Source organism: Marmota flaviventris, chromosome 6 (genome assembly GCF_047511675.1).
Source record: "Marmota flaviventris isolate mMarFla1 chromosome 6, mMarFla1.hap1, whole genome shotgun sequence".
NCBI classification, from domain to species: Eukaryota; Metazoa; Chordata; class Mammalia; order Rodentia; family Sciuridae; genus Marmota; species Marmota flaviventris.
The window spans coordinates 108,598,670-108,626,204 of record NC_092503.1 but is presented as its reverse complement, the minus strand read 5'-3'; the positions used below and the strand labels follow the sequence as shown (position 1 = coordinate 108,626,204).

Sequence of the window (27,535 nt, the reverse complement as noted above, 5' to 3'; positions counted from 1 at the left end):
TTTCCTCTTCAAAATCCCCCTCTGAAGAAGACACAGTTACCACTCACATCTTGCAGATGAACAGACTCCATCCAAAGAATTTTCGAGAATGAAGCAAGAAATGACATCAGGTACGTGCTCGTTGGGATGGTAAGAGAAATGTGTGGATGACCCACTATCACAGAGCAACACAACTTTAAATCAGATTATTCTAGCACCTTTTCATCCAAACAAGTGCCAGGCTGTTAAAAAGACCCTCACTGCAGCCTGCTGCCCCATGTTCACAGGAAGCCCTGGAGCTCGGGAGGAATGTGGTCCTCCCTCCCATGAGGCAGAGATGGGTGTGTAGGAGGAAACTGGTCTTCCCTCAAAGTTATAGGCTACTTCTCTAATGGCCGGACCAGAGCTGGAGACCTGTGTACCCTCAGCGGTGGCAGATGGTCATCCCGGGGGAAATGATTTCAATATTGGAAGTTGGTCAGGTCTGATTTATAAAGTCAATGTTTAAAATGACCTTGTGAGGGGAAAAAAATGACAAGGCTGATTTTCTTTCTTTCTTTTTTTTTTTTTTTAATTTTTTGTACTGGGAATTGAACCCACTGAGCCACATCCCCAGCCCTATTTTGTATTTTATTTAGAGACAGGGTCTCACTGAGTTGCTTAGCACCTCGCTTTTGCTGAGGCTGGCTTTGAACTTGTAATCCTCCTGCCTCAGCCTCCCAAGTTGCTGGGATTACAGGAGTGTGCTACTGTGCCTGGCTAAAGCTGATTTTCTTGTATGATCTGTAAATCAACCCAAGTCCTAGAAGAGGATTCCAAAAATATTTTGGCAGCAGCCTTGGAATAAACAGACATGGCCTCCTGAGATGAGGGCTCTGGGGCTAGTGTTTGTTGGTAAGAATGAGGTCTGATGTTTCAGTCAGCGATCAGTTGTGTTTTCCTGGGTGTTTTGTTTCCTCTATTAACACAGAAGATCCTAAAGGGATGTGCAGTTCAGCTTTTCTTGGTGGAAGTATTCTTGGGTTCCTCTCTCCCACCTCTCATGGGGCATCTGCTCCTCCAACAGCTTCAATCTCTAATGTGCTGAGCACAGTCCTTGGGTCACCCCAACTCTTTCCTTCCTGTCACCCTCCAGGTCCAATCCATCAGGAAATCCCACCGGCCCTCCTTTTAAAGCACACCTGCAGTAAGCCTTCCCACAGTCTGCACTGCTCATGCATGCCTTCCCCTCTCCTGTGGTCCTTCCCCTCTTCCCCGTTCCCCCACATCCACCTTTGTCTCCCTGGTCTCTTCCACCCCCAGAAGCCATTTAGAAAGCAGGTCACATGACATCCCTCTGCTACTCAGAGCCCTCCAGTGGTTTTGGTGGTCAGCAGACTAATGGCTGCCCCCAAAGCTGTCCCTGGCCTACTGCCCAGAGCTCTCTCACCCGGTCAGCTGCACATTGCAGATGGATGAAGGCCCGTGTTGGTGGGTTGGTTTGGTTTCTGTCGATCGTCATCCATTACAAAATCAGCTCTGGCAGTGACGCACAACCATAATGGCAGCTGCTCAGGAGGCTGAGGCAAGAAGATTGCAAGTTCAAGGCCAACCGTCGACACTTAGCAAGATCCTGTCTCGAAATAAAATAATAAAAATAAAATGAGGTCTGGGGTGTCACTCTGTGGTAGAGTGCTTGTCCAGCACGCACAAGGCCCTGGGCTCTATCCCCAGCACTGCATTGAGAAAAGAAAACAAAGAAAGATGGGTTTCACCAAAGTTTTCCTCTAGTATATCATCAGTACATACGACAGGGCACGTAGCAGCTGCCTAATGAAGACTGAATAAATGAAGGAAGGAAAAGTGGGTAATAAGAGGAATTCTCACATGCCATAAACAAACCCCTTGGTATAAGATGCTGATCACTGCTAGCTTTCTCTGGACATAAAAAGATCCTCAATAAATTCCTCTAAAATGTGATCGTAGCAGTATGGCTTACTCCTGATGGTTGACTGTGGACGGGCTGAGGTCTCTCCCTCTGGGGCCTTTGTGCTCTGCCCTGGGAGCACTCTGTCATTCTGGGGAGATGGACGAGCACAGGCCAGTGTCATGGCCTGGAAGACAAGTGGAAGGGAAGCTCCAGGTGGGAGGCGAGAAATGAACAGGGAGTTGGGGGAGGGACGGAAAGGGAAACAGGTCATGCTACATGGAGGATTCTCAAGCTCTTGGGGAGAGAATGATTTGAATCTGACTGGAGGATATTCATGGCAGGTCTGTCAAAGGAAGTAGTTCAGAGCATGGGTTTTGAATTGACTTCTTTACACCACTTATTTAGTTAAGGTGAAGATCTGCGTACACTGGGACCCAGCATTCCACTCCACTATAAACGGAACTGTGCACCCCTAAAACTCATGTTAGAGCTTTCCTTCACCCCTGTGTCCACCCTAGGGGATGGTATTTGGAGATGAGGCTTTTGAGAAATAACTAGGATTCAGGGGAAGTCATGAGTGTGGATTAGTTATGAGAAGAGACACCTGTTTCTCTCTTCCTGCCATGTGAGGACACACGGAGAAGGCGGCTGTCTAGGAAGAGGGCCATTGCCAGGAACCAGAAATCTTGATCTTGGACTTCTAGGCTCCAGAACTGTGAGAAAATAAATTTCTATTGCTTAGGCCATTGAATCTGCAGCAAGACATACTTCTCATATTCAGACACTTGAAAAACTCAAAGGTGCACTAAGAGGTAAGAATCTTTATAGTGCTATTGTTATAGCAAAGGTAGGAACAAACTAAACGCCCACCAATGGTAGAAAAAATAAATACATGATGAGATATTTATATAGTGGAATACTACACAGCAAAAAAGGAATGTATTCCTCCCCAGCTTAGCAACACAGATGCATCTCCCAAGTTGCAGAAGAACAAGTATAGTATAAACCTATTTACATAAGGTACAGAATTAGGCACAACTTCCTAACAGAGCATTACACATATCTATGTATATACCTACATAGTAAAATTACTGATAAAAAAGTCATGGTGAAAATATCCCACAAAATTTAGGAGAGGGAAGGAGAGAAGGAAATGAGAACTGGGAGGAAATTCAAAGGCATTCGTGGTGGCTCTGTTTTGGATTGAGTGGGGATACGGGTTTTGACTTCTTATTCTTTGTACCTTCTCTGTAGCATTATGTGTATTATCTTGTGTGTATACTAAGCATTTCGTCATTACAAAAGCAATTTAAGCAATGAAAAAAAAACAACACAGTAAAGCACAGGTGCTGGAGGCGGCCAGCCTGGGCTCTGTGCCAGCCTCTGCTGTTTATTAACTAGGGACCTGAGCAAGGCTCTTCCCTCTGTGACCACTGGCACCCCCAAAAGGGGTGAGAAGAGCCTCGTGCGGCAGCTGCGAGCTGACACTGGGGAGTAGGAAAGGCCTATTGAAAGGGGTTTTATTCTGACAATGAGCACAGGTCTTGCAAAATTTTTCGACAGTAATAACTAATCTGCACATGCAGCTTTCCGGTTTGTAGACCCTTTCGTCCTTGGAGGCAACAGACTCTTGGAGGCAACTGAGAGCAGACCAGTTTATAAAGAATGAATGGACGACAAGGAGAGTGCGTGGATCCCACTGTCACAGGGTGGTGTTCAGCACGGTGTCCTGGTGTCCTGTACATCAAGTGGACGACCGCCGAGCATAGTTGTGGAGGTTTTGAACAACTCAGTGAACAGGTCCTGTATGATGGACAGACAGGGGGCCCTGCACCCCAGATGGGGCTCATATCTTCTTTCTGGTATAAATGTTTATAGAAATTGGCCAAACCTCAGGCATTAGAAATCAGGATCACAAAAATGCTGTTTTCTGACTACAATGCAATTAGGGTAAAAATAACAAAAAAGATAACATGCACATGGAGAAATGTAAACAAATCTCTAAATAACTTGGTCATCAAAGAAAAAAAATAATGTAAAGTCTAGCAGAGAGATGTTAAAAGCTAAAGTCGCTAGCACTCTTGGCTGAGCTTTGGCTGGCCCTGGAGACTATGGATTGGCTGGTGACATCTGCTCCAGGTTCTTACTTTTGGGGAATCATCTCCATCTAGATTTCACGTGGCTGCCTATTGTCTTTAGTCCATGTGTGTGTGATGTACTGATTGCATTTATCCTCCTTGCCTTCACCCCCACCACACATCACTTCCTTTTCCCATATAAAAATCTTCCAGGTGACTGTCAGGGATTAAAGAGGACGTGTTCGTGGAAGGCTGAGATTTGGCTGTACAGATGAGCAAGACATAGTCCTTGTCCATAAAGAGTTCCTAGTTGAAAGGGGGTAGGATTGTAGTATCCTACATGTATGCAGAGCAACACGGTATCAAGTATATTCCTATATGATCACAGGACCATATGATGCATGCCTGCACAGGGCTCTCCAGGAAGAATGTTGAGGGCGATGAAGGGCAGGGCCATGTGTATAGAGAGAGTAGGGTGGTGTGCAAAACCAGTACAATCAAGGAGAATTCCAGGCAGATCTCAAAGGAAGTGAGGTAAACTTCTTCAGGAGGAGAGTGGAGGAAGGCCAGTGGGATGGCCTGGGACAAGCTAGGTGTGAAAGGACCTGGCTAGTTCTGGGGACACCAAGGAGCCTAGCATGCAGCCTGAGGGGCTCAGGCAAGGTGAGGCCGGTGAAGGATTGCTGTCTCCCAGCAGAGACCTTGGACTGTCAGGAGTCTCAGAGTTTGGGTTGCATTGGGAGGAGAAGGGGAGTTAGCAAAGGTTTGCAGGTAGGGAAACGAGAAGGGACCATGCAGGTTGTTTCTCCCTGGCAGGGGAGAAGATGGGTGGGAGGGAGGGGAGACCAGCGCGTGGCAGCCAGCGAGGAGGCGATGAAAACATGATGAATGGATTCCCAGATGCTGGAGCCTGATACTCGATGTGTTATCCCTCCCTGGAATTTTAATATTTTGACGGAGGACACTAACTTAACCGAAAGGATTGAAACTCTGAAGACGGTGATCCCTTGGATTTTGCAAACGGGCAGGAGAGAAGTTTCCTGTGCAAGGGGCCTGAAGGGACCCTTAGGGGTCTTTTAAGTAGGAATCATGTTGGGAGTCACTACACCACAGTTCTTGTGATCAACATAGATATGAGTCCCCATGGTACAAGAAGAGTCATAAATGAAACTGTAATAACACAGTTCAACTGGGCTTGAAAAAGAAGGCTCTTTCCCCACTTGACCATCCACAGTTCGGGTCAAACTTCAGCTAAATAATCCTAAGGGCACTTGCTTCCCCCAATGCTGGTTGGTGCAATGACATGTGCAGGGAACTTGGGCCGGGCCAGTGCAGTGGCAGAAGGCTTGTCTGCCTAATCAGTCCTGGCAAGGAGACTGCGATAGGGCTGCCATCTTGGATGCCACAGGGCCAGAGGGAGGTGTGGGGGGTGGAGCTCTGGGGAGCAGAGGCTTGTACTCAGGGAAGTCCCTCTGTTGTCTTCAGGTCTAGGATGGGGACTGTTGGTGAAACAGTCTCTCCAGCCCTGAGCAGTCATCTACCTCCCTGAACACTGCTGGAGGAGATGGAGGAGTTTGGCAACTGTGATAAAGGAGCTAATGAGAAGCGTGGCCCTTCTGCGTTAAAGATGGCGTGAGTCTATTTCTACCTTCCAGGGCTGGGTGAGTTCTTTTTGTGGTCTTGGGGACAAATATCCCTGAGCTATCTAGATTCTCCCTTAGCCTCCTTCCTATCTACATACAGGCATTATTAAGACAACCAACTCAGGTGGGGAATGGAGGGAGGGTGTGTCCATGGCTCACGGCTGTGACCTCCCTGGGCCACCCAATGTTCCCACTCTTGTGAGTCTGGTGTCTTGTGCACACCTGGCACAGTTTTCCTGGGCTCCTCTCCAGACTAGCCTGGGGCACCTCTTCCTCATTCCTGCATGCTTCTCTGAAGGCACAGATGTGAATAGGACAGATGCACTCTGAGTTCACATAGTCCAAGAAGAGGGAAGCTCAGGTTTCCCCAGGGCCTAATTTTGTCAGAGGCCCATGCTGCCAACTGAGTCTGGTGGCAGCATCCTGGATGCCTGAGTAGGGTATGCAGGACCAGAATGCATTGGAAGTCCAGGTGGTGATCCCCCAGTAGTCCAACTTCTTCCTACAGCTGTCGCAGGGCTGGTCTTAGCCTATCTGGCAACAATGGGCTGGCAGTCCGTCAGATTAGCAGATGTGACAGGAGATGGCTGCTCTGGGCAGGGGAAAGGAGGGCTGAGTCTGGTTCGGTCTCTACTAAGGGCAGGTGCCCTCTGCGGTCCTAACCAAGGGCAGGTGCCCTCCATGGTCCAGCCAGTGGAAGCAGTGGTGACTGGCACTGGGTTTCCCAGAAGGTCAGAACCTGGTGTGGAGGAAGCTGAAGTCACCCAGGATTCTCTGCGGGCTTGGCTTAAGTGGGAGGTAGGTAGAGGGTAGGAGAAGATGGATCTCCAAACCTGCAGCAGGTATCTGGAAGCCAAGGATGTCAATACTCATTCTCATCCCACCCCCACCTCCTAAATATCTAGGAGAGTGTTTCAGCTTGACTAATGGCTTGAAAAATCCCACGAGGACTCTGGAGCATTCTGGAATACTGACGGTCATTTGAACTCCAGCATTGAGCCTCTTCTGTGAAGAGGCAGACAGAAAACATCGGCCTATAAAATCTGCTACTGCCACCCACCCCCACGTCCTCACCCCTTGAAACACTGCTTCCCATTTCAGTGGGGACTGGGACGAGGGCCAGGAGCTGGCAAGACGTGTGAGGGACACGAAGCCTCATGGCCACACTCATCTCTCCACCCGACTCAGGCTCAGAGGTGCAGGATTCTCTTCTACTCCCCCTTGCCTTCCCCCATCGGTTAGAATCTCACAGCCAGGGGGACCCTGAGGAGTCCTTTACGCACCCTTGGTGGCTGCTGAAAGGCATGGCAATTTTACGCTGACCCAAACCCTGACTCCTGCCTTGGATAAAAGTATTTTTATTTACATTCCTGTGGACTTTGTATCTTGCAATGTATATTATGAAAACCATTAAAAAATCAATTTCTAAATATAAAATTAAGTTATGAATATTTGAATTAAAGTTTATTATGAATGTTTGAATTAAAGTGTTGGACTCCTGTTATTTCTCCTGAACCCCCCTTTTCTTCTTCCTCCTGCCTCTACCTGATAAAAATTAGTCATTCTTATATACATTTTAAGTGGTTGTTGCCCTAAGTTCTTGACTCATATTATTTGATGGAGTCTTTGAAACAACCCTATCAGTTACCATTTAGTTAATCCCCAACAAGGGATTAATTCACTAACTGGGTTAAGACTCTCACAACCCATTCGTTTCTCCTCGGAACCTTCTTGCATTGTCTCACATGTGAGCTTTGGGGGGACACCTCATATCCAAACCATAACAGCCTGGAACCTCAGATAGCATTGAGCACTACACTCTAATGCCTTGTCCATCTTAGCAAGGCATGGACCATCACACTCTGTGGCCAAAACTTGTGCAGGTTGAGGTGCAATTGCAAAATCAGGATGTTTCTTATTCCTTCATGAGCTCACAGATGGAAGATTTCTTCTTGCCCTAGAATTTAGCAACCTCAGCAGATTTTTCTTTTACTGAAAACTTGCACCTTTTTTTCTTAAACAGAGTACTCCACGGCTTCCCTTTGACATATCTAAATTGCCAGCATCACCTGTCTTTTGCTTGGGGACATTATTAAGTGGAAAACAATGGTTACTTGAACATAAGCACTGTGATACTGTGACAATAGATCTGATAATCAAGACAGCTCCTAAGTGACAGTCTCTACCTGGCACGAATGCAATGGACAAAGGCCTGAGTGTCATTCAGAGCCGTATGTAGCAGGGTGGCATCACAATTCTCAGAATGGTGCACAGTTTAACACTTAGGAATTTTCCACCTAATGTTTTTGGGGCCACAGTTGGTTGGTTGACTGTAGGTATCTGCAACTGTATTTCTGTTGGCAGGCTAAGTAGCAACTGTGAGCAAGCCACTGGGCCTGGGAGGTACAGGCCACCTATCTGGGGCCAGCCAGCCTCCTCTCACTTCCTGGACACTGCTCATTCTCAGTCAGCACATCCGGTAGTATTGGGGTTACTCTCCTCAATTCTTTACCCTGATCTGCAAAAGGAATTGGGTCACTTGGTAGTGATATGGGTCGTCAGCTACTACTTTGTTCGCTCGGGAGAAACCCAGAGAATCAGTGCTTGAGATGACTCTGGTGATGGGCTTCACATGATTAGATATGATATTAATGTGAAACATATTTTTTGGTTAAAAGTTTTAGAAAAAACAAGGCATTGTTATGGAGGTATTAAGCATTGTCTTTCTTGAAGAGGAATAACCAAGGCTCAGAGGGGCCAATCCTCGCTGAAGGTCAAAGATGAGGAAAGAAGAACCAAGATTGAACTTGGGTGTCATCCCCCCACCCCCGTCTTTCCCAAATGGAGCTGGATGCAGAGATTCTTAACTCCAGGCTCTACTGAACAGGTGGATGCTTTGAAATGTGGTTTCCCATAAAGAATGGAGCATCAGAGAAACAGGGGTAGGATTATGTCATTTACATATCCGGAGCTGTAGGCATCGCATTCCAGAATTCAGGCCAGTGAGAGTGGGGACTTTGTCTCTGTAGGCAAAACTGTGCCTGTCCCAGTCAGGGTTTCAGGGCTCAGTTTCTATTGGCCCCGGCAATAGATCATGTGCCATTATCATTTTTGGTCACAGTTTCTCCACTTAACTCAGGAGTTCCAAACTAGTATTGAAATATCCTGGAACCTCAGAAAAACTTCTAAATCTTCTAAACTTCCTAAAGCAATTTCCTAAGAGAGAGATCATGAACAGGACACTTGGAAACATGAGCTGGTAAGTGGTGGCATAAAAGTAAAAACAGAAGTGAAATACAATGTACAGAGGAAGGACAAACAGCAAGAGGCAAGCATCAAGGAGGTCTGCTTGCACCTTCAGCTATTTATATCCCATGCCACCCTTCCCAGCAGCCATTTGATGTAGCTCCACCAACCTAGAGATGAAGTGGCTGTGTGCATGGGGTATGGCAGAGCACAGTGGACCGAGGAGGGACAGACCCAAATCCTCTGTTTTTTATTAGTGCTGTAACCAGTTATTTAACCTTCATGAGGCTCAACTTTTCCAACCATAATGTACACCAAGTGCCCATGAGAGGCACATAATAGGCGTTAAGTGACTATAATCTGTTACTGTTATTGGTCAGAAAGGAAGCGAGAGAAGCATCTTCACCATCAGATCATCACCATTGATATCACCAGCTTTGCCATGGCAGCCATTAATATTTATTGAGTGCTCACCACAGACTGGGTACTAGTCTAAGTTCTTTGCATGCACTAACTCAAGTAATCCTCACCATCCCGTGGGTAGGAATATGAGGAAAGAGAAGAATAGAGAGGTTAAGTTGAGTGTCAGTTCAACAAGGGCATGCCCCTGCCACTGTAGAACTGGGCAGCCTACCTGAGCCTCGGGTCATCTTGTGCAAACCCCAAGATGTAATCAGAGCCTCCCTGCTGCCTAGTGATTGACAGAATAGGTGTGAAAAGCAATATTCAAATAGGGAGCATTACATTGATGGCTTGGATAAAATAGACCCTCAGAAAGCACCCTGTGCTTCAGATTTTTCATATCCTCCTCCTGCTCCACAAAACTGGCCCTTTCCTCTCCCCAGCCCTTGGGAACAGAGGAACCCCACTGACTTTCAATTCACTCCCCTCACCAGCCTCCTGTGTCTTCAAGGGTGTCCATCATCTTGCCCCAGCACCCACAGATGAGATGCAGCAAACCTGCCAGCCGTTGGCTCTTGCACTATTGGAAATAAACACACAGAGGAAATCTCTGGTTAAAATGCATGCAATGTTCCCTAAATACACAAGTGCTTTCTAAGACGGCCATTCTGCTTTGCAGTCGGGTGTGCATGGCTCCAAATTAAACAAGGGTGTTAGTGAATTGAGCCAATTCATCCGCTTCGTCCCAATGTAAATGCATACACGAGCATGGCCGTGGGAGTCTGTGCAGCCCGGGAGTATTTACACAGTGCGAGTTGAGCCTGGACAGCCAGGACTGGATCCCTTCCTCCCACTTTACCTGATGCTCCCCAGGTTCTACCCTTTCTTGTTCAGAGATGGAGATTCTCTGCCCAGGGTGAGCTCATAGCGTGGGGTTCAAAGGAAACAGTATGCTTTTTGTGATCTCCTTTTCCTTCCAGAGGTTTGGACTATGGCAAAAGGTGAGGACACCAGATACTGTAGCCCAGAGGGAGGAATGAACAAAAGGGGACAGACTCCATTGCCCCTTTGAACCAAGCAGAGCACTGTCATTTAGGAAAGGTACCAGCTTGAAGTGGGGAGATTTGAAGACAAAACTTCTGAAACATGGCTAAAATAGTGCACAGAATCATTCAGCCTTCTCGAGTCTCTGACCTTAATACATCCCAGTTTTATAGATGAGGAAACTGAGGCATAGAGAGGTCAAGCTATCTCCTAAAGTTGCACAGGCTACAGTGGCAGATCTGAGAGTCACACTCAGGCAGTCTGTCTCCAGCATCCAAATTCTTAACCACAGGTTTCCCTGTCTGTTGCTTCACTGATGGCACAGGGCTGATTGGGGCTCTGGGGAGGTGGCGGGGGGATCTGCTAGAAAAGCTGATGTGTCATAGGTGAGAAGTTGGCCAATTTTCTTCCTTTCCAGTTCTCAATTTCCTCCTCTGTCAAATGAGGATAACGTCCATGTTACACACCCCATGGGACTGTAACGAGGAACGAATGATAGAGAAAATGCGTATGAAGGAGGTGCAACGTTCGGGAAGAGCAGTTAGGAATTACATGTTTATAGTGCTTTTTGATTTACAATGTGTTTTGCTCATGCTACTTAATCTTCATGCCAACTTTTTGAGCCAAGTCTTATCAATCCCAACTTGAATATGAGGAAACTGATTCTCAGAGAGAAGTGACTTTCCTAATGTCCAGGACGTAAGCCAACGTCTTCTGCTTTCAAGTCTCAGACTCTTCTATAGGATTCTTTTTTGTTAAGAGCTTATGGTCTTTGTGGGGTTTTGGATAATTTTGTGTTCTTTATTTTGTGTGTGTGTTTTTTTTTTTAATTTAATTTTTAAATGTCCCTGACCATGTAGCCCCCCACCCCCCCGGGGCTTGAACATGGAAAGAATTTAGTTCTATCTTGACTGAATTTATCCTGAGTAGAAGGAAAGGAGGCTCAGTGGACCAGAAAGTTGGGGAAATGCAAATTGTGACTGAGTTTCCTGATGAATCTAGAATCAATCATATTTAAAGGCTCCACTTCACTGTTTCCCTCAGGAAGAAAAGCGTAATGCGCACAAGTGAATCTTCGCTGGTTACCCGAGGGCCTTCAACGTCTCCTGTCCATGGAGTGTTGGAACTTTGAGAACTAGAATGGATCTCAGGAATCATCCTTTGTCACTGTGACCCTCACTCAGTGACTGAAAACCCAGGCTAACCATCCCTCTCCATCACATTCCATAGTTGAAATTACATGAGCAAGATTCAGGCACCAAACCATTTATAAGAAATGTAATCTTGAACACGTTCTTTAAGCATTCCACGTCTCAGTTTCCTGATTTTCAAAAGCACACTTTGATTATTTTTAAACTTAACCTCACACCTGAGATTGCTTCCAAAATATACAGTATATAGAGCTTCATAGTTCTTTTCATACTAAGACACACACAGTTATATAGTCAGTTTCCTATCAGTATAGATTGTTTCCTATCTTTGACTATTGCAAAGATTCTTTTAATAAATATTCTGGAGTAGAAAGTTGTTGTGATAAATAGATTCACTAGTGCCTGGCGTATAAGTGCTCTATAAATGCTCTATGTGTCTTAATTTTTATGAACTGAGTAATTGGAATTATTGAAATAGAAAATATTGGAATAATTAGATGAAGAAATAAGTGTGAAAACAAACAACCTGTTAGGGAAAAGTATCAGTTACAATTCCGGATGGCTATGAGCATCTGCGTAAAAAGATAGGAGTTTATTTCCACCTTGTGTTCAAGAAATGTGCAGGTGGTCAAACCATGGCCACCATAACATCTGGGATCCTAATCCTCTGCTCTGTGTACCTTCTTCAGGTTACACAGCCATTGTCCCATGGCTGGTGGAACTCCAGCTGTTATATCTACATTAGAGCCAGTGGGAAGGACCCAGGTTGGGAAAAGGGCAAAACCTTGCTATCAAACCACTTCCAGTCAATTGTGAATACCACGTGAATTCCAAACACAAGCACTGAGTCACATGGTCACGCTAGACTGCAAAGGAGATTAGGAAATGCAATTCTTTTTATTTATTTATTTATTTAAAAATTTTTGTACTTGTAGATGGACAGAATGCCTTTATTTTATTATTTATTTTTACATGGTGCTAAGAATGGAACCCAGTGCCTCATACATGTTAGGCAAGTGCTCTGTCACTGAGCCCCAGTCCAGGAAATGCAATTCTTAGTCTTGTATCCTGGTGCCCCACAAAACCACATGAATCTTAGTTCTGTGGAAGTAGAGGGTAGGCACAGGGGAGAGTCAGTACTCACTGCTACCAGGCATTTGTGGAGTTTGGAGAAAGGTGGTCTGATACCTTTGCTTTGCTTAGGGAGGTCTTTGGGTCCAGGCTGAGTTTGGATTCATACCTCAGGGATTTTCATTAGAACTACTTTCTTCTAGCAGGCTTTGCAGTGACGTCAAGTTCCCTAGCACAGTGGGGATGGATACTGTGTCACTCAGTCCTTAGGTTGACTTTGCAATAGTCTGAATTGTGACTATAAAGAGCTGTGTATCACATGGGGCTTGTGGGATCAGCTGATGAGGTTCAGGCTGCGAAAGATTGGCTTGATTCAATACTGAGCCCAGGTCAAGCCTTGGACATTTTGGCTGTATCTACTTTAGAGAAAAACAATGCTAGGCCTCCCCAAATATCTATCCTGATAGGATCTCACCAAGGCTCTTCTGCCCATGAAATGTGGACTTTTGTTTATCCAAAATGTCCGGCAAACCACATTCTCATTGATTGGGGCCTATCTGTATTCGTTGGAGATCCTCCTCTTATTTAGGATCCAATCTGATTTCTCCTTCCCCTTCCACTGAGTGATCTCTATCTAAAGCAGTTCCACCTGTTGTTGGAATTTTGTCAGGATGCATGCTGATTAATTTTTGGAAATCAAAGCAACCTTGGAAGCAGCTAGTCTTCCTCCATGGAGGATTATCTCTGTGTTTTCCCTTCTCGGTCTCCTTCTTTCTCTCTTTTCTATTTGGACATGCATGTAACATGGGGTTGGGGAACTGGTCAACCTTTTCCTCAGGTAGACCTCACAGGGGACAGGATGTGATCTGGCCTGAAAGATGACCTTGGCCTGAAAGGGTAGAACTGAGAGGGCCCTCCCGCTGGTGAGAGGCCTTCATTTCCAGAGGAGCTGAGCACCTTCTTTTGAGCGTGTCTCCTGTCTGTAGCCAAAATCTGGAATAGGTGGGGTTGATTTCCACATTCTCCAGCTCCACTCCATAAACCTCCTTCTTCCTGTGCGCCTCAAGCTCAGGGGTCTGGGTACTTTGTGCTCTGCTCATCCTTGTCTGTATCAAGTGCTTAGCAGCCTCTTATGCGCCTGAATCCTTCTTACCCACCCTTTACTAATTCCTCCAGAAACTCTGTAGCACTTTCATGGGGACTGGGCTAGCAACCATGAACACATCTTTACTAAGCACGTTGACTTGGCCAACACGTCAGAAACAATGTGATTCTGGGTAGTAAGACAAATGTTAGAAATTAAAAACAAAAACAAAGAAACAAAGAAAAAATACCAAAACATTGACATCTGCATCAAGAGGTTGGTGATTAGATCACCCAAGATCCTACTGATCAGAAGTTGCGGAGGTGGGATTGGATTCGGTATTCTCTGCTGGTCACCTTCCCTGGCCCCAAAGAGGATTTCAGAAAACCAATAGGGCAAAATTTGGGGGCTATCTCAGGATACTTGGTTCATTGGAAAGCCTTTTGAGGGGTGGGGGGGCGGGGAAGAAAATGTCTGCTTTCCTTCCAGACGTTTCTCAAGATTTTCAGGGTGGACCTTGCTCCTGCCTGCTGACTGCCACTGCTCCCTCCAGGTCAGGCCTGGGCTCAGGGAGTGGAACTCTGAGATAAGTTACTTATGGGCGGTTTGCGTTCATACTCCAACTTGAGTCTAGCTGGGAGGAAAGTTGAGCAGGAGAACTCTGGCGGTGGATCAGGTGTGAGTTTTTGTAGAAGAAATTGGAATGAGGCTGGGGCAGCCCTTCCACCTCTTTCTTCTCCTTGACTCAACATGAAAGTACGTCAAGTAATGTGGTTTCAGCTCTGTTTGGCTTCTTTCAACCTGAAAGTCAAAGCTTCTCTCCAAACGAGGGAAATCTGTATGAACTGAAACTGAAATAAGTTAACTCAAAACCCTGTGAACTGAAACAGTTGAGTTTCACACAGCTCCTGTTCATTTTTCTCTTCTCCCTTCCACCTCCACACCCCAAATCATATTCATTCAGGGAACAAAGCAGATTTAGATATTTTTCCAATGGCCAGGCTCACAAAAACATCAACACACCAGACTTGTATTCTACAATCATATACTACCTCAGAGCAGCAAGGAATTATTATCAAACCCAGAGGCTTATTGACCTCTGGGTTTGACATGTTGGGCTGATCAAAAGGATTATTCCATCTTGGAAGAAAGTCCCACCAATAGAGGGCTGGACACATTCTCAGAATACTTGGGCTATTGGAAAGCCTTTTTGAGGGGGGGAAGAAAATGTCTGCTTTCCTTCCAGACATTTCTCAACACTCTCTTCTCTCCCATGAAAAGATTGAAACATCATATTTACCTAAAGACAGATAAGCAGAGGGTCCAACCTAATGTGATTCAGGGAAGTGACCGTGACAAGTAAGGTTCATCTGACATTGGAAAAACCAGTGGGTGACTATGGAATGTGGTTTGAAGGTGCCCAATGGTGGTTGCTTCCTAAATGTCCTGCCAGGGCCTTAAATGACCACCATTGGCCGCCCAACATGGCTCATCGATTTCAGAAAGAGAAGAGAATCTGTTGACCACATGATCAATTCTCTGTTTTGGGCCACATGGGTAGAAAAGAATGATTTTCAAATGGGTAGAAATTCCTTGTGGATGGATTTCTAAACCATTTTGTACCTTATTCAAGTTCGTTGTCAATTCAGGGGCTTCAGGGGAGAAAGGGAACCCAATGAAATGAAAATGAATATTTAATCATGTCTGTTTTGCCAATGTGTGTCCCTGACACATATGTTATTTCAATTCATTTTCCCAATAAATGTCACCAATGACTGTTCTGAAACAGACCCAAGCCCATGGTCACCTGCTTAGGAAATGGCTGAGCTGTGGATCAAATGCTCATCTCTGATAACTGAAGCACACTCCTTCCATAATTTTAATGCCCTCTTTCGAAAACATGGGATTTTCAGGATTTCCTGGGACAGTCTGGCCTTTCATGGAAGAGCAATTTGAAGCTAGAAAGATAAACAACCCACCTGAAAGGAATCAGGCAGTTGGTGTCAGAACCAGAGAGGACCATGTTTCCCAGACCACGATTCTTTCAACTCCATCACATTCTTACAGCAAGAAGAATCAAAAGGCTCAATTAAAAAAAATCAGATTATGCCTATGGGGAGGAGAGGAAAGTAATTTATACTTCAGATATTATCAGGGGGAAATTATACATGAGCCTTCTTGCCACCCATTTTCGTTATTTTAATGGACTATTTCTTGCTGCCACAAAAATGAACCTAGCAGAGTAAACGCTGGAATACTCGGTGGCGAAGACTCTAAAGGTATGAATTAAAAACACTGTGTTCCAAAAGATTCCTATGAGCCACTGGAGATGGGAAACTCTGCTAAAACTCAGTCAGGGTTTATTAACTTCTTTGCCTTTAAATCCATCTTAAACTAAATGAAATGTTTTAAAATGAACCCAAGTATCACCTTTAGGCTGTGAATTAAGATCCGGGCATTGTCAGGTACCCTCTGCAGAATCTGAGCGGTTGGACTGACGCAGCCTGGAAGGGGTTTGCCCCAGGCTGTGACCCAGGATATACTTCCTGCAGGCACAGTTCACAGTGCTTTAGGGGGAGAAGAGAAATCTTGCTGCAATCGCCCTTCCGACCCTGAGATAATGTGACCTACCGTGTGTATGTATTCCTTGACATCCCCACAGGAAATCTACACATCATACAGATACCTGCGTACCACTTAAGGAAATGATTGCCATTTTTTTTCTTTATTCCTTTTTCGGAGTCCATGACTTCAAAGAAATGCGACATTATTTCTGGGGAGGAGATTTCTTGCCTTTTCCAAAAGCCCTGGTAAAAATCTCACTGGGAACAATGTGTCTTCTGTGAGGCGCTCTCCACAGAAAGTTATGGAAATAAATCTCCCCTCTCACCACTGGAGCTGAAGTCACACCGAGCAGAGCACCGAGGATTTGGAAGGATTGACACTCAGGGGAAGAGGGAAGAGTGTCCTCCTAAATGTGGACGAGGTCGGGTAAGGGCCTGGAAGAGGCATCTGCTCTGGGGGCCTGCAAGAGGGTGAGTTAGGCAGAAAGAATATGTGACCTCCCCTCAATACATCTCGGGCTCCCTCCTCTGATACCCCTTTAGAGGACAGTCTTGATGTCATGAAGGGGACCTGGGGCTCTGCTCATCTTAACCACTCTGCTTTAACCGTGAGAGAAAACACACATAAGCCAGCTGGAGCCAGCGACATGATGGGCACTCCACAGGGGTGACTTGCTCCACCTCCTTGGCCAGCCAATCCGAGGTTGGCCCAGCAGGAAAGGGGTTCTCAGTCAGAACTATCTGTCCACAAACATCCATTCTGTCACATGAAGTCACTTGTTCTCAACAGCTAGAGTTAGAAATAGGGTAGAAGAACCAGCTAGGCGGAAAGATGTGCTTTGTGCATTGAGATTAGAAATAACATTCATTTATTTAATTACTTTTAAAGTCCACCATCCCATTAGGGCCTGTCTTTATCGCTTTCTTGAAGGACCCATGCTCCCCACATGCCTCGGGTACCCCAGAAGACTGTTCTTTCTGCCAGAGCACCTGTCTCCTTCGTGCATGCTAATTCACTGGCTTATTTACTGTTCCTTTCTATACCAATGATCTGTGGTCAGGATCTTTGTTTTGTTCACAGAAGTCTGCCAGGCCTCTAAAACAGATGGTGCATAGTAGGTGCTCAGTCAATATTTGTGGATTCAGGAGGAATGGAAGCACCCTCTATGCTGGGTGCTTTCTGTCTAATCCTGGTGCATCGCCTTCAGGCGGGTTCTATTATTATCTCCACTTCACACATGAAGAAACCAAGGCTTAACGAATTTAATTGAATGCCAGGAGCTGTCTGAGCAGCTTGACTGGTTAGTCCCCCAAAGGTCACTGGCAAAGGCACAAAGGCAGGCGGGCGGGCCCCCGGTTGCCTCCTTGCAGCTTCCCCCCCCCTTCCCCACTCCCTCTGTGGTCAAGGTCTGGGCTTCCAGAAATTTCTTTGAAGGAGAAGCCCTGCACTCTGTGGTTCTTGAGGCACTTTCTGGCCTTGCTGTGGGTTCCTGCAACCTGATGTTCCAAACAGAGGCATTTGCTAATTTCCTGAAGAAAGCTCCAGGAAGTCTTGTCCCGGGTAAAAGCTGTTCACAGTAGGTGAGAAAAAGGGAAGTTTTCAGACCACCACGCACTTGGAGGTTTCATTTTCAGTGTTGTGTGGAGCTGACAAATAAACCTATCTGAGCGGGCTTTCCCTCGCTCCCCTCCGGCCCCGCCCCGGCCTCTCCTCTTTTCCAGATTCCTGCGAATGTTTTGGTTAACTTTATCCCCTCCTGTGTTATTGTTGTTGTACCACATATTAATGTGGGGCTTCTGTAGCAGAAAGGAATACGGTTGAGTTACAGTAACAAGCTACGAGCTGAAGGAAAGTGCTGCGGTTTTTGGCTGGTCAGGTCCCAGATATACACCCTCACATCTGGACAAGAGATCATGTGACCGTTCGAAAAGCCAGCAGCAGATCCTGGATGCCATAAAAAAAAAAAAAAAATGGGTTCTGTGAAATTAAAAAGGCTTTAAATACTGGCTCAGCTGGTTTGGGATCTTTATCTCTCCCCCTCTCTTTCTCTCTCTCTCGTTTCATTGTTCTGGAATGTGTTTTAAGAGTTTGATTGCTGAATACTTAATTTAATATTGTGAACCTATCACATTGTGCATTTGCTTGTGTGTTTTTCTGAAGTCTAGCCAGACCTTCTCGATTTTCCTAACTTAAGACAGAGCTTGGTTGATTCTGGGATCAGGACTTGGTGTCCTGGTAATAAACACTCCAGAATAAAGAGAGAATCTCTCCCCATCTCACCCCCACACCCTGCCAGCCACTCGCCAACCCCTCCATCAGGTCCCTTTTAGAGAATCTTCAAAGCCCCTGGCCCAGTATACCTTTTTTTTTTTTTTTTTAAATAACCTTTAAGGTCTATCCTGCAGGAAAAACCTTGAAAGATTCTTGGTGAATAGAAACGTCATGGTCCTCATTGGATAGAATCCAGAACAGATCGGAAATAAAATGTCTCTTGAGATGATGGATGTTAAACACCAAAGTATTGTCAAGACTGTCTTCCTGCAACTTAGAAAAAAAATATTATTTTCTTTTTCTTACGCAAATAAAGCATTCTTGTGTTGCCCACTGGACATATCTCTCTCCCTGATTTACCAAGATTGCAGAAACCAGGATTAAACAAGTCTCCCATTCCAAAACCAGAAAAATCTGTTTTCTCCAACTATCAAAGGGAGGCTGACTTTGGAAACAAGCATGTGATAAAAAGATGATAGGAAAACAGAGCCTAGTTTCTTTTTAAAGAGTAAACAGTCGATTAGGCAGAGTGTTCTCTCCTGGCATGGGTATTATCTGTTAGTGATGGTTCATTTTTTAATTTAGGAAAAGGCAATAGAAACAAATACCACCAGCTTTGGGTTTTCTCATATGTGTGAAATCATCTTATTTTAACACTGTAATCGGTTTAGTGTTTCTCTTGTTAGACCTCAAGCATCTTATGAGTATGCCCTTGTCTTGCTCACTGCTGTGCCTTCGTGTCTAGAGCGGGTCTCACACGACACTATTGGGCATCTTTGTTTGCCCCTCCAGATCCACACCTGCCCCTGCCCACCCTGCGCTGCTCCCTGAACTGGCTCCTGTGAGCCTTGTCCATGGGCTCCCCTGCCCTCTGCTTCCCTTTGAACACAGCTAACATAGGCACCGGGAGCAAATCATCATTTAAGTCAGCTGGGACCCTCCACTGAAGCCACATCTCCTGCCAGACTCCGTGGAACATGGTGGCTCCCTTCATCTCTAGTCCCAGGGTTCTGCACAGTCCTTTTTAATAATCTCTTCATTAAACTCACAAAATGACTCCATTTGAGCTGATCTGTTTCCTTCATGGTCTGTATCCTGCTGGGATCCTGACTAATGCAATTACGATTTATTGAATAAACAAACAAGTTTTGCTGCTGCAATCAGTCAGGTGCATCTAGAAAGGTCCACTGTTGAATCACATCCCTATTCATCCATTCATTAATTCAATTATTTATTCATCATTTAATTAAAACTTAAAAAATCCACCATGTGCCATGGATCTAGGGAATGACAATTTTATTTCATCTTGAATGCCACCTGGTAGATTCATAGAGCATGAGAGTCCAGAGACTTCTGAAGCAGTCTGGAATCAGGGAGAAAATGTGCCGTAATCAACTAGTAATGTCTGCCATGGATAGTGATGTGGAAGCCAGGTGATCAGTATCTACATAATCAGTATTTGCCAGCCCTGTCCTCTGCGAGCAAAAAGCAAAACAAAACCAACGAGTAAAAAAGATTTTTTTTTTGCTACTTTATGCTAAAACTTCAGTCTTGCTTAAGAACTTCTGATATTCAACAACTACCTCCCTCTCTACCACCAGATTGTTATTTGATTGAACAAAGGTATGATTGACCCAACTGTGCCTGTTATCATTATTTACATTTTAGATGGTGTTTGTTGGGTTACAACCTCTCCGAAAAAAGTTTTCAATCTACTTCACTGGCATGTAAATCATGGACTGCAAAGATTAGACAGTTCCCAAACTTAATTCAGATAATGGCTTGCTATCAAGCATCCTTTCTGGAAAACTTTTTCTCCAAGTCTCTCCTTCTGATTTTTCTTAATAAGAAAATAAACACACATTAGGCAAGTTACCATCTGTAGCCTTTTTATTCTTGATTAGTCAGTTTTGCTTCTGTATTCAGCTCAACTCATAAGACATGGGATTTGATGTGCAGATTTCCTTGAAGTGAGTTGGACATGCACTTCTCTAGGATCAGGTTTCCTGCAAAACTCTCTTTATTGAACCCTGTTTCTTTTTCTACCACCTTACTTAGCAGTCCTGGACAAATCTCATGAGAAGAGGGATTAGATGATAAGAGATGATATAGATGTTCTTGATTTATGATGGGACTCTGTCCTGATAAGAAATAAGATGAAAATATCATAAGCTAAAGATTATTTAGTGCTCCTACCTTACTAAACATCCTAGCTTAGCAATGCTGTACCGCGGAGTACCGCTGGTTTCCCCTCGTGATGGCAGGGCTGACTGGAAGCTGCGGCTCCCAGAGACTGCACAGCTCATCAAGAGAGCCTCATGCCATATATCACTAGCCTGGGAAAAGACCCACATTCAAAATTCAAACTACGGTTTCTACTGAATGTGTATCATTATTGCACCACCATAAAGTTGAAAGATTATAAAATGGGGACCATCTGAATTTATTGAGCACACGAGGCTGTGTACTGACTGTATTTTACTCAATGGATGTGTGTACTAAATGCTTTACATCAAAGGTCTGAAAGGACAAATAGGAAGTATTTTCAGTTTGGCCGGCCGTAAGTTCTCCCTGTAGCCCCCAACTTCCTCATGGTAGCGTGAAGACAGTGCACTCATAAATGAATGCGTGCTTCTGTGTTCTACTTCTGCTTTATTCCCAGAGACATGGAGTGGGTTCAATCTGACCACCCTGCTTTATTTGAATTGTCCCCTTTAATTTGTGTAACAATGCCATGGGGGAAGGAACTACTTAACTGGACCAAGTCACTTTCCTGAGGTCACCCAGAGAGGAAGTACTAGAGCCAGGATTCAAACCCAGTTGAGTGGCCCCATTTTTTTTCCTTCAGCATTGGGGATGGAACCCTGGGCCTCACACGCTAGGCAAGTACTCTGTCACTGAGCTACATCCCCAACCCTTTTTATTTTTTGTTTTGAGAGAGTCTCGATAATTTGCCCAAGTTAGCCTTGAACCTGTGATCCTCCGGTCACAGCCTCTCCAGTAGCTGGTATTATAGGCATGCACCACCACACCCCACTTTTAAACCATTCTTCTCAGTTTCTAAAAGCACCAGCCATTGACCTGCTTTCCCCTGCGCAGGGACCTCCTGGGACGTCCAGCATCCTGGCTGAGTCTTTCCAGTGCTGTCCTTTCCCCACCTCCCTCTCTGAAGAAGGTCACCTTTCTCAGGCACTCATTTCCTCTTAACTCACTGTCCTCAGTACCGAGTTTGGCACCAACCCCAGCGAGTCCTAAATCCTCTTATATTCTAATTATTAAGCCCTCTGCCAGACTGAGGTTTCTCTCAGTCTACATACAATTGGAATGAAGTCACCAGATGAAACCCAAGAGCTCACATCTGAACAATGCTTGTTCAATAAATATGTTGACTCTCCCGTGGTTTTGAGTTTGAACCTTAGTTCCACTGCTAATTTGCCACGTGACCTTAGGCATATCAAAATCTCTTGGTTTCTTATCTATCAATGGTGATTTAAGAAACACAAACCCATAAGTTTGTTCTGAGAACTTGCCAGTAAAAGCATCTGCAGCTACGGTGAGAGCAGGGGTGCCGGCCAGATCCTGTTCCTTTCTTTTTCGCTCTGCTTTTTTGAGAATAATAAATTGCTAGAAGTGGCCACAGTTTTGCTGTCCTGTGATTCTCCTCACCTTGCTTTGAGGATTGGCCTTGAAAGCATTCAACTTACTGCCAACTAGTGGTGTCTACTTGCCTCTGGTGGCGCTTTTGTCCCAAGTGGGTGAGTAGGAAGCCTTAGAGACGTGGCTTCTTCTCATGCTCTGGGAACGGAGCAACAGCTTCAAGCCTTTGTCCTTGACCTCTACACTGGGTTACGCTCCAGCAGGGGGTAGAGCCAGGGGTCCTTCCACTCACTGGGCTCATGTTTATTGAGTGCCAGCTCCAAGCCAGACACCATGCTGGGCCTGGGTAACATGGCGGTAGACCACCAGACCAGGCCTTGTGTGTTCCACTCACACCCAGACACTCAGCCACCCATCACCCAGGCTGTGGTCCCAACTGTGCTACGTGCCACAAAGCAGGCAGGTGCCATGACAGCGAGTGGCAAAGGAGGACCTGAATGGGGGTGAGTTCAGGGAAGTCTCGCCTCCAGTGTGCTTCTACTTCCTCCATTCACTGAGCCTGGTGAGAACAGAAGGAACTGGGTGTTCTGAGGAGATGGGCCAAGTGCTGGGGACTGTGGGTTATGAGTTGAAGGCAGAGAGATGGGCAGGTGTGCTCTGTACCTGAGGGGAGGGAGCACTGGTTTTATCCCAAGTAGGAAATCACACAAGGGGATAAATAGGGAGTGATGTGATCATAGATGTGCTTAGGACATCTGAACTCAAAAGGACACTGATTTTAAGACTTTTGAAGTAAAGATTTGGTCCTACCTGACTTTTCTCTTCCCTACTTCTTCATATTCTCTAACAAGCGGGTCTTGCCCCTGTCCCCCATTTCACTGCTATGCGCTGGCTTCCTCTTCCTCCCCACAGAAAGATTCTCTCTGCTCCGTGACACGGGTCTAAGCCCTCCTCTCTTTCAGAACCATCTCACTTACCTCTTCCATGAAGCCTTCTTGGGTAGCCCTTATAAAATGTGGTCAGCACTAGAGGCAAAGAAGGGGAAAAATCAAAGTTTTCCCAGTCTCATTTCAGTCCTTTCCAGGTTTCCTTCCCCAGGTTCCCAGATCTAGGCTTTCTCTGTGTATTTTTCTCACCAAGAAATTGTCTGCAGGCCATTCCATTACTCCCTTTGCTCATCCAAATCCTCCCACCCTTCAAGATGGACCTCAGCTTCTCTCCTCACAGGATTCCTCCTTGCCTTACCCGTGGGAGGAGATTTTAATCCATTTCTTCTTTTAAGTATCATCCACCGATCAAATTGTTAGTGAATAAGATCAAATGAAACAAAACCAATCAACTGACCTTTGTCTGCCTCTGAGCCTCGCTTCCCAACTGGACACAGTGTTTTAAGGGCCGGGGCCATGCTCTGTAATTCTTACTGTCTTCCTCTTCACTGACCACAGCTTCCTGTAGATGTTCAATAAATACATGTTTCATGATTTTTCTTGGTCTGAGGTCAAATGCTCATTTGTATTCCTGGCTTCGGGGAAGATGAGAGGCTTCCAGCCTTGTCCTTGAAGTCTCTCCCTGCTTGTTGTCAGAGCAATCTTCTGAAAACTGAACTTCTGTAGCATTTCCTTGTTGAGAGCTCCTCCTGGAGAGAGCTCCTCACAACCTACTTAATAAAATCTGAGCTCCTTAGCACAACCTCTCTCTTCTCATCTCCGGCTGCCTTTTAGTTTTCTAATGCCGTGTAACAAATGACCATGAACTTAGTGACTTAACACAATTCACATTTATTTTCTCACAGTCTCTGTGGGTCAGGAGTCTGGGAACAAACTGATCTTGGTTCTCTGCTTCCAGGACTCAATAAGCTGCAGTTGAATTATCAGCCTGGTCTGTGGTCTCATGGTCAGGGAAGAACCCACCTATGTGTTCACTTGGATTGTTAGCAGAATTTGTCGCTTTGTGTTACAATGTCTGAAGCCATCCTAAGGCTCCTGGCGGCCTCTGCAGTGCCCGGACCATGGATTTGCTCTTACTTCCTGGTGGCTTGCTTTCTCAGCCAGCAAGGGGAGGAGAGACTCCAGGACAGGCATTCAAATGTCCTGTGCATTGGAATGAAATCATGAGGCAACATGTCTTCATGTTGGTTAGCAGTAAGCCATAGGTCCTTCCCACTACCAAAAAAAGAGTAGTACACAAAGGCAAGAGCACCAGAAGGCAGGGATCTAGGGTCTGTCTGCCTTAGGTGTTACCTTTTTCCACTGCTTCTGAAGTGGACTGCATCAATACTAGATGTTTCTAGCTCTGTGGATTTAAAATGCCTCTGTTTCTATATAAAATATCCTTTCCTACTTGATCTCTTGCAGTAATTTCTCCTCCGTGTCCCCTACCTTACTTGTGTGTAATATTCCTTTCTCCTTGAGGCCTCTGTTCTCTGGACCCCTGTCCATGGGCATGATAATCAGACAGAGACATCTGTGATACATACTTTTGCTGTATTAGACTATAATTCCTTGAAAACGGGCAGTTTCTGTCCTTCCTCTGTATTTCCTGTGCTCACTACCAACATCTGATCAATAAGCATAAAGAATGGGATGAGTGAAAGATGATTTATTTCATGGGAAATTGTCATTGATCTAAAATGGAGATTTGTAGAATTTTTGTTCTCACATTCTCTAAATAAATTGAAAAGTTTTTTACCCACTCAGATATTTTTAGTCAACTTTTGCTAGATTATGCTGCTATAACAAGCATACCCCAAATCTTAGTTACTTGTAAAAACAAAGTGTTTTTGTTTATCCAATGCTTTGGCAACAGATTGTCTGTGGCTCTGTGACACATGTACTTGTTTTCCAGGATCCAGGCTGAAGGAGCATATTGTTTGGGACATGCCAATTATAGGAAAAGGAAAAGAACTCTGCCAGAATTAGGTGGTGACTTTTCAAGTCTTTGTACAAGTATGCCTCATTTTCCATGAGCCAATGCAGGTCATACAGCCATGCCTGATCCAAGTCGGGTCACTTGTAAGGAAGGTAGTGAATAATTGGGAACAAAAATATGATTTATTGTAACACCTAGAAAATTTCAATTATAAGTTTGATAGTTGCAAATGCTGTAATGTCTGCATATTGTGTTTGCACTTTAAATATATTTTCTCTCCTAACCTTAGCACTCACTCATTCAGTTTGTGAAAATTTCCAGTTGTATAAATCCTCCTTGGCAAAGTGGTTTTCATCATCAAATCAGTCAGATGTGCCTTATATTTTTTTTAGCAAAGTATCTGACAAAGTTTTATTCAAAAGCATCTCTATGAAAGCTATCCATTTCTAATTCACAGATAGCTAGATAGACACACAATGAAAGGTGCAGAGTACTGCCATTAATTGGTTCCTGGATAAAATAAGGTTCTTACCAAAGTATTTGTAGTTTTGATTTCAAGGGATTCCTTCCAGGAGTTGTGCACTATCAAACGGTCCCTTTGTTTGGTATCCCAGAGGTTTTTACTCACCAAGGTAATCCCCAAAGCAAGATTTGGGTGGACAAGAAATGTGCCATGTTTTGTTAGGTAGGAAAATGGTGGCCATGAAAGAAAAAGTGGGAAAGCAAACATGGTGGGCTCAAGGTGCCAAACTTCAGGGCATTTATGGATGTTCAGGACATGGAATACCATTCCCTGAAATCATTCTTGCATGGTATCCCTCTGGAAAGTCATGGTATCTCTCTGGTTCTCCATGGGTACACTCCATTTGAAGATTATCTCTGAAAGATTGGGATGAAGTATGAGTAAAAGTGAAATTCCAATGGGAGAACCCATGGGAAAAGGAACCAGAAGGAAGAAAGTGGAGTAAAGAGGTTTATTGGAAAAGTGTGAATGTTGAGAAGTAAAAGCTTTCCCTGGCAGAAGCCGGTTGGGGAGATGACACAAAGCTCCCTCCTCCAGGAGAGAAGGAGAAGAGAGTTTGGGGGTATATCCCAGAGTGAGGGGTTAGCACAAGAGGGAGGCATCCTGGACAGTAGCCCATGGAGGATGTGTGTATTGGTTCCAGTTTGAGGAAACATCATGTACATGGCATATCCAGCTGATTTCAGAGGAAGTTTCAGGAATCATCAATTTCATCTGCTTGTCGCCAGTATGATTAATACATGTTCCAGGACACACACACACAAACACACACACACACACACACACACACACACACACACACACTTTCTTATTAATGAAGCCCGTATGTGTTATACAAGGAACAGATCACAAAGCTCTGGAAACGCTTTTCCAGGTCATTTCCTGTGCCTACCTCTGCACACACCCGCCCACCCATGACTTCTTTTGCTTTCTCTCTGCACCTTCTGTTCTCTTTTTTCTCCTTTTCTTATTTCACGCTCCATCCTGCTTCTCCCTTTTATTCCCATTTTCATCCTCCAAGACTTTACCCTTTTCATTCAATAACTGAGAGTGTTTTAGAAGAAACAAGCATCCTCTTTACTTCAGGAAGTTCTTTACCTTGGGGAGAGCATTTCTGGTGGAAAAATAAATGCAGAAGTCTCCAGCCAGGGATGATGTGCTTCAGATGGAAATCTTGAGCAAAATATCTGAGGTCAGAATTTTCCAACACGATCCATTCTCTTAGGAAGCCCTTGGCTGGGAATGAGGAGGACTGGGTTCCAATTCAGCTCTGCCACTGGCTTCTCTCTGAATGGCCTTGGGACAGTCCCTTCCCTTCTCTGTGCCTCAGCTTCAGTCAGTATCTTTGAAGTACAGCTGATAGCCCATGGAGGTGTGAGGGGCGAATGATCTGGTGATGATGAAGTGCTACCATAATATGAGGATTTGGAATATTTACTATTACCTTTCATTGCCAGGAGAATTGAGGGTATTTTTTTTTTTCAGTGAGGAGAGGTGTCCTTCACTCTTGGCCAGTGTATGCCCTTCAGAGAGGCCTTCCTGGTCAGCTCCTTACCACCCGAAAGGCTACCCATTCAGTCACTCTCTAGACCCTTAGCTGGCTGGATTTTTCTTTCATGGTTGTCACTCCCTGACTATTATTTGTTTATTATCTTCTCCCCTCCTGATTGTGAGACCCTGAAGGACTTTGACAGTTGCTTCCTAACTGATGTGCCTGTTCAACAAATGTCTGCTGATGAAATAGTGAACAGGTCTACTGAGGGATGAGATGCAGGCAGATGCATCTCTGAGCCCAGTGGGAGATGTAGGAGCCACTGGAGGAGATAGGGGGTGACTCAGGGGAGGTGGGGATGGCTGGGGTGATTCAAAATTCAGATTTGGGGACCTGAGTGGGTGACTTGAATGCCCACAGATATATGAATATTAAAACATTTGGAATAAAATTTGGGAGAATTTTTTTTCTTTAAATGTCCAGGGATATAAAAGAGCAGGAGAATTAGGAATCAGCAACTCACAGAGTGAGGGATGCACCTGCTGGCCCTACCTAGGCACGGGCATGAGTGAGGTCCAAGGAGGAATGCTCATTCCTCCTGGGACAGGAGCA

General features: G+C 45.1%; 1 long non-coding RNA gene across 1 annotated transcript; it reads right to left on the bottom strand.

Annotated features, from left to right (window-relative positions):
* Positions 1-20,505: 20,505 nt before the first annotated feature.
* LOC139706235 (uncharacterized) lies at positions 20,506-23,460 on the bottom strand. Its single transcript, XR_011707871.1, has 3 exons — positions 23,385-23,460; positions 23,018-23,065; positions 20,506-20,584 (listed from the first exon to the last, which is right to left on the bottom strand). It is a non-coding gene; the product is annotated as an uncharacterized lncRNA (long non-coding RNA).
* Positions 23,461-27,535: the final 4,075 nt, after the last annotated feature.